The sequence below is a fragment of the Nicotiana attenuata genome, unplaced genomic scaffold (genome assembly GCF_001879085.1).
Source record: "Nicotiana attenuata strain UT unplaced genomic scaffold, NIATTr2, whole genome shotgun sequence".
NCBI classification, from domain to species: domain Eukaryota; kingdom Viridiplantae; phylum Streptophyta; class Magnoliopsida; order Solanales; family Solanaceae; genus Nicotiana; species Nicotiana attenuata.
This window is the reverse complement of record NW_017671974.1, coordinates 23534-29972: the sequence shown is the minus strand read 5'-3', so window position 1 is coordinate 29972 and position 6439 is coordinate 23534.

The following is a 6439-nucleotide window of genomic DNA, read 5'->3' as shown; positions in this document are numbered from 1 at the left end:
GATTGGTTATAGCTGGTTCTCCCTTGCCGGGACGAATATACTTGTACTGTTGAGTTCCCTTGCTGGGATAGAGTATTTTATGGTTAATCCCTTGTCGGAATTTTTATCATGATTACTATGAGCTGTATATTTGGAACGGGTTGCGCGCCGCAACATTTTTATTTATGTATACGCCTATGTCTGCCGATGCTTTGTGGAGATTGGACAGCTCTTCACTTCCACATTCAGCGGTGCATCTACTGAGGATCCCCAGGATTATCTGGATAGTTGTCACGTGGTTCTTCGGAACATGGGTATTATTGAGACCAATGGGGTTGATTTCGCTACATTTCGCTTGTCTGGATCCGCCAAGACTTGGTGGAGGGATTATTGCTTAGCTAGGCCAGCAGGATCACCAGCCTTGACATGGGAGCAATTCACACAGCTATTTCTTGAGAAGTTTCTCCCCATTACACAGAGAGAGGCCTATCGGAGGCAGTTTGAGCGCCTCCAGTAGGGTTTCATGACGGTCACCCAGTATGAGACCAGGTTCATTGACTTAGCCCGCCGTGCTCTGATTATACTCCCTACCGAGAGAGAGAGGGTTAGGAGGTTTATTGACGGCCTTATCCAGCCGATTCGTCTTCAGATGGCTAGGGAGGCTGGGAGTGATATCACTTTTCATGAGACGGCCAATGTGGCCCGGAGGATTGAGATGGTATCATCGCAGGGGGGTGGTCACAGGGCAGACAAGAGACCCCGTCAGTCAGGCAGATTCAGTGGTGCCTCGTCTGGAGGTAGAGATTCGTATGATAGGGGTCATCCTCCTAGGCCCTTCCAGTCAGCACTCCAGGTTTCTCACGGTGCCTCAGGTGGCCGTGGTTCTCGCGGGCAGTATTCCGATCAGCAGACCTACAGTGCACCACCAGCTCCTATCAGTGCACCGCCGCTCCAGAGCTTTCGGGGTGGTCATTTAGGCCGCCAGGGTCAGTCTCAGTTTCCTCAGCCGCAGCACTCAGGTGGATGTTTTGAGTGTGGTGAGTATGGTCATGTCCGGAGGGCTTGTCCGAGGTTGGTGAGTACTCAGTCGCAGCAGTAGGGTCCCCGAGCTATGATTCAGGCACCAGATGTTCCACAGGCCGCCCGGCCAGCTAGAGGCGGGGGTAGAGGTGCTAGAGGGGGAGGTAAAGGATTTAGAGGTGGAGCTCAGACCGCCATAGGTGGAGGCCAGCCAGCAGCAGGCCGTCCCAGAGAGGTAGATCAGAGTGGTGGGGCCCACCCCCGATGTTATGCTCCTCAGGCCAGACCCGAGGCTGAGGGTTCAGATGTAGTTATTACAGGTACGGTTCTGGTTTGTGATAGAGATGCTTCAGTGTTGTTTGATCCGGGGTCTACGTATTCGTATGTGTCATCTTATTTTGCCCCGTATTTGGTCATGCCTAGTGATGCATTGGGTATTCCTGTTTATGTATCTACACCGGTGGGTAATTTTATTGTGGTCGATTGAGTCCATCGTTCGTGTATTGTGGTGATTGGGGGTCTTGAGACTCGTGTAGATTTGTTGCTTCTAATTGGGGATGGACTGGTTATCACCCTATCACGCTATCTTGGACTGTCATGCCAAGACTGTGACCTTAGCTTTACCAGGTATGCCTCGTTTAGAGTGGAGAGGGACTCCTGGTCATTCTACCCGCAGTGTTATATCGTATGTGAAGGCTCGGCTTATGGTCGAGAAGGAGTGTTTGGCCTATTTAGCCTATGTTCGTTATTCTAGTGCTGAGGTTCCCTCTATTGATTCTGTGCCCGTTGTTTGTGAGTTCCCTGATGTTTTTCCTTTAGACCTGCCGGGTATGCCACCCGACAGGGATATTGACTTCTGCATTGATCTAGTTCCGGGCACCCAGCCCATTTCTATCCCGCCATATCGTATGGCCCCGCCGGAGTTGAAAGAGTTAAAGGAACAATTGCAGGGTTTGCTTGAGAAGGGTTTCATTAGACCCAGTGTTTCACCTTGGGGTGCGCTGGTGTTATTTTTAAAGAAGAAGGATGGGTCAATGAGAATGTGTGTTGATTACCGGCAATTGAACAAGGTTACAGTCAAGAATAAGTATCCGCTGCCGAGGATTGATGATTTGTTTGACCAGCTTCAGGGTGCCAGGGTGTTTTCAAAGATTGACCAGCTTCAGCAGCACCTTAGAGTGGTTCTTCAAACTCTGAGGGATAGTCGGTTATATGCTAAGTTCTCGTAGTGTGAATTCTGGTTGGGTTCAGTTGCATTTCTGGGTCATGTTGTATCAGCAGAAGGTATTCAGGTGGACCCAAAGAAGATCGAGGCAGTCAAGAACTGGCCTAGGCCAGCATCAGCTACAGAGATTCGGAGTTTCTTGGGGTTGGTAGGCTACTATCGACGGTTCGTGGAGGGGTTTTCATCTATTGCAGCCCCGATGACCAGATTGACCCATAAGGGTGCCCAGTTCAGGTGGTCCGATGAGTGTGAGGCGAGCTTTCAGAAGCTCAAGACAGCTCTGACTACGGCACCGGTGTTGGTTTTGCCCACAGGTTCTGGGCCTAATACAGTCTATTGTGATGCTTCTCGTGTTGGGCTTGGAGCAGCGTTGATGCAGGATGGCAAAGTCATTGCCTATGCTTCGAGGCAGTTGAAGATTCATGAGAAGAACTATCCGATTCATGGTTTAGAGTTGGTAGCCATAGTTCACGCATTGAAGATTTGGAGGCATTATCTGTATGGCGTGGCATGTGAGGTGTTCATGGATCACAAGAGTCTTCAGTATTTGTTCAAGCAAAAGGAGTTGAATTTGATGCAGAGGAGGTGGTTGGAGCTGTTGAAGGATTATGATATCACCATTTTATATCATCCGGGAAAGGCCAATGTGGTGGCCGATGCTTTGAGTAGGAAGTCAGCCAGCATGGGCAGTCTTGCTTACATTCTGGTCGGTGAGAGGCCGCTTGCTTTGGATGTTCAGGCTTTGGCCAATCAGTTCGTGAGACTGGATGTTTCTGAGCCCAGCCGTGTGTTAGCTTGCACGGTAGCTCGTTCTTCATTATTGGAGCGCATTCGTGATCGGCAGTATGATGATCCCCATTTGTGTGTCCTTAGAGACACGGTGCAGCGCGGAGGTGCCAAGAAGGTTACTTTAGATGATGATGGAGTCTTGAGATTGCAGGGTCGAGTATGTGTGCCTAATGTGGATGGGCTCCGAGAGTTGATATTAGAGGAGGCCCATATCTCCCGGTACTCTATTCATCCAGGCGCCGTGAAGATGTATCAGGATTTGCGGCAGCATTATTGGTGGCGTAGAATGAAGAAGTATATCATAGCATATGTGGCTCGTTGATTGAATTGTCAGCAGGTTAAGTACGAGCATCAAAGGCCTGGTGGTTTGCTTCAGAGGATTGAGCTTCCCGAGTGGAAGTGGGAGCGGGTCACTATAGACTTTGTTACTGGACTTCCGCTGACTCGGAAGAAGTTTGGCGCAGTATGGGTCATTGTTGATAGGCTGACCAAGTCAGCACATTTCATTCCTGTGGCAGTCTCCTATTCATCCGAGAGGTTAGTTGAGATCTATATTCGGGAGATTGTTCGCCTTCATGGTGTGCCCGTATCTATCATTTCGGACCGGGATACGCAGTTTACCTCGCGCTTCTGGAGAGCAGTTCAGCGAGAGTTGGGCACACGAGTTGAGTTGAGCACAGCATTTCATCCCCGGACGGACGGTTAGTCGGAGCGGACTATTCAGATTTTGGAGGATATGCTCCGAGCTTGTGTTATTGACTTTGGAGGTTCGTGGGATCAATTTTTGCCCTTAGCAGAGTTTGCCTACAACAACAGCTACCAGTCGAGCATCCAGATGGCTCCTTATGAGGCTTTATATGGTACGCGGTGTCGGTCTTTGGTTGGATGGTTTAAGCCGGGAAAGGCTCGGTTGTTGGGTACGGATCTGGTTCAGGATGCCTTGGACAAGGTCAGGATCAATCAGGATAGGCTTCGTTTAGCTCAGTCTAGGCAAAAGAGCTATGGAGACCGCAAGGTTCGAGATGTGGCTTTTATGGTTGGTGAGCGAGTATTGCTCCGAGTGTCGCCTCTGAAGGGCGTGATGGGATTCGGGAAGAAGGGCAAGCTTAGCCCTAGGTCATTGGTCCGTTTGAGATTCTTGATCGAGTGGGAGAGGTGGCTTATAGAGTTGCTTTGCCGCCGAGCTTATCAGTCGTGCATCCAGTGTTTCATGTGTCCATGCATCGGAGGTATCACGCCGATCCAGCCCACGTGTTAGATTTCAGCACTGTCCGGTTGGACAAGGACTTGTCTTATTAGGAGGAGCCGGTGGCTATTCTAGACCGGCAGGTTCGTCAGTTGAGGTCGAAGAGTTTCCCTTCCGTTCGTGTTCAGTGGAGAGGTCAGCCTCCTGAGGCATCGACCTGGGAGTCCGAGTCCGATATGCGGAGCCGTTATCCTCATCTTTTCCCCGACTCAGGTACTTCCTTCTTCTGTCCGTTCGAGGATGAACGGTTGTTTTAGAGGTGGAGAACGTGATGACCCAAAGGGTCATCACCTATTTTTTTAAATTAATTCTGTGCTTCCGAGGCCTTGAAAACCTCATTTAGAGTCGCCTCGAATTGCGTGCACAGTCCAGGCGTGTAGCCGGAAAGCTTAAATATGAAATTCTGTGAAAATGCTAAGTTTTGATGTTAAAATGAATAAATTTAACTTTGGTCAACATTGTGGGTAAACGGACCCGGACCCGTGATTTGACGGTCCCGGAGGGTCCGTAGGAAAATACGGGACTTGAGCGTATGCCCGGAATCAAATTCCGAGGTCCCGAGCCCGAGAAATGAATTTTTAAAAGAAATTGTTTTTTTGAAATTGTTAAGGAAAATTGAAATGATATTTGATTACAACGTGTTGGTATCGGGCCCGTATTTTGGTTCCGGCACCCGGTACAGGTCTTATATATGTTTTAAGTCCTTCCTGTGATATTTGGCTGGAATCGGACGTCGTTTGATGTGTTTCGGACATGAATTTCTAAATTTGAAACATAATGAAGTTTGAGGAAAAATTCATGTTTTTGAGGTTGATTCATTGTTTTTGAGGTTATTTAGGCGATTTGATCGCACAGATAAGTTCGTATGATGTTGTTGAGTTAGTTCATGTGTTTGGTTAGGAACCCCGAGTGCTCGGGTGTGATTCGGGGTGGTTTTAGACTTAGAAAAAGTTGCAGAAAATGCTGTCTTCTGGTGTCCAGTGAATTGTGCTATGCGATCGCATAAGTATGTCCGCGATCGCATAGAGCAATTTCAGGGGGTTCAGTTTAGTTCTATGCGATTGCATAGTGTCCCCCGCGATCGCATAGTGTTAAGTTGAGAGGTCCTATAATTTCCTTCTATGCGATCGCAAAGTGCTGTCCGCGATTGCGATGCCCAGCCTAATTCTTCTATCGCATTTCTCTGTTCGCGATCGCAGTTACCAGTGTCCCCTCATTCTATGCGATCGCATCACCTCCTTCGCGATCGCATAGAGCATTTTTCGCCCAGTTAAAATTTAAACTTCAGAACAGTGGCATTACGGGATTCATTAAAAATTTCACACCTTTCTTCTCCAAGCTCTTAGGCGACCATTGAAGCGATTCTTCACCAAAACCTCTTGGGTTAGTAATCCTTAACTTATTTTCTTCCATTTCCTTCAACATCTATTGAAATCCTAGGCCTAAAACATGTGATTTAAGGTAGAAAATTGGGTATTTGGGTAGAGTTAGGGCTTTTTGATTTTTCTTGATTTAGACCTCGTTTTGGGGTCGAATTTGAAAATTATATATTTGGGCTCGTGGGTGAATGGGGGATTTGATTTTGGTCCGAACCTCGTGTTTTGACCAAGCGGGCCCGGGGTCGATTTTTGAGTTTTTGGGAAAAATGATGGAAAAGCTATAATTAGGCATTGGGTTCGTATTATTTAGCATTTGTTGATGTATTGAAGTCATTATTGTATAGATACAATTGAATTGGAGCCGGATTCGAAAGGAAAAGCGGTTATTGAGGATTGAATTGGCCGTGGAAGTTTGAGGTAAGTGTTTGGTCTAACCTTAGCTTGAAGGATTAGGAGTTGAGTCATATTTGCTATGTGTTCTTGTGGAGTACGAAGTATAGGCATGGTAACGAGTATCTATACGTCGGTGTCGAGCATGACCGTGAGTCTTAAATTGATATTTGTTGTACTCTTGAATAATACTATGGTTGCAATAGTGAATAGATCCGTGGTATTGAGTAAAGGATTAGCTTATTTTCGTAGAAGTATTTATGAGTTGGAAACGGTGATAATGGAGATGATTAGAAGTTGAATTGAGATTGGTTATAGCTGGTTCTCCCTTGCCGGGACGAATATACTTGTACTGTTGAGTTCCCTTGCTGGGATAGAGTATTTTATGATATATGGATCGGGTTGCACGCC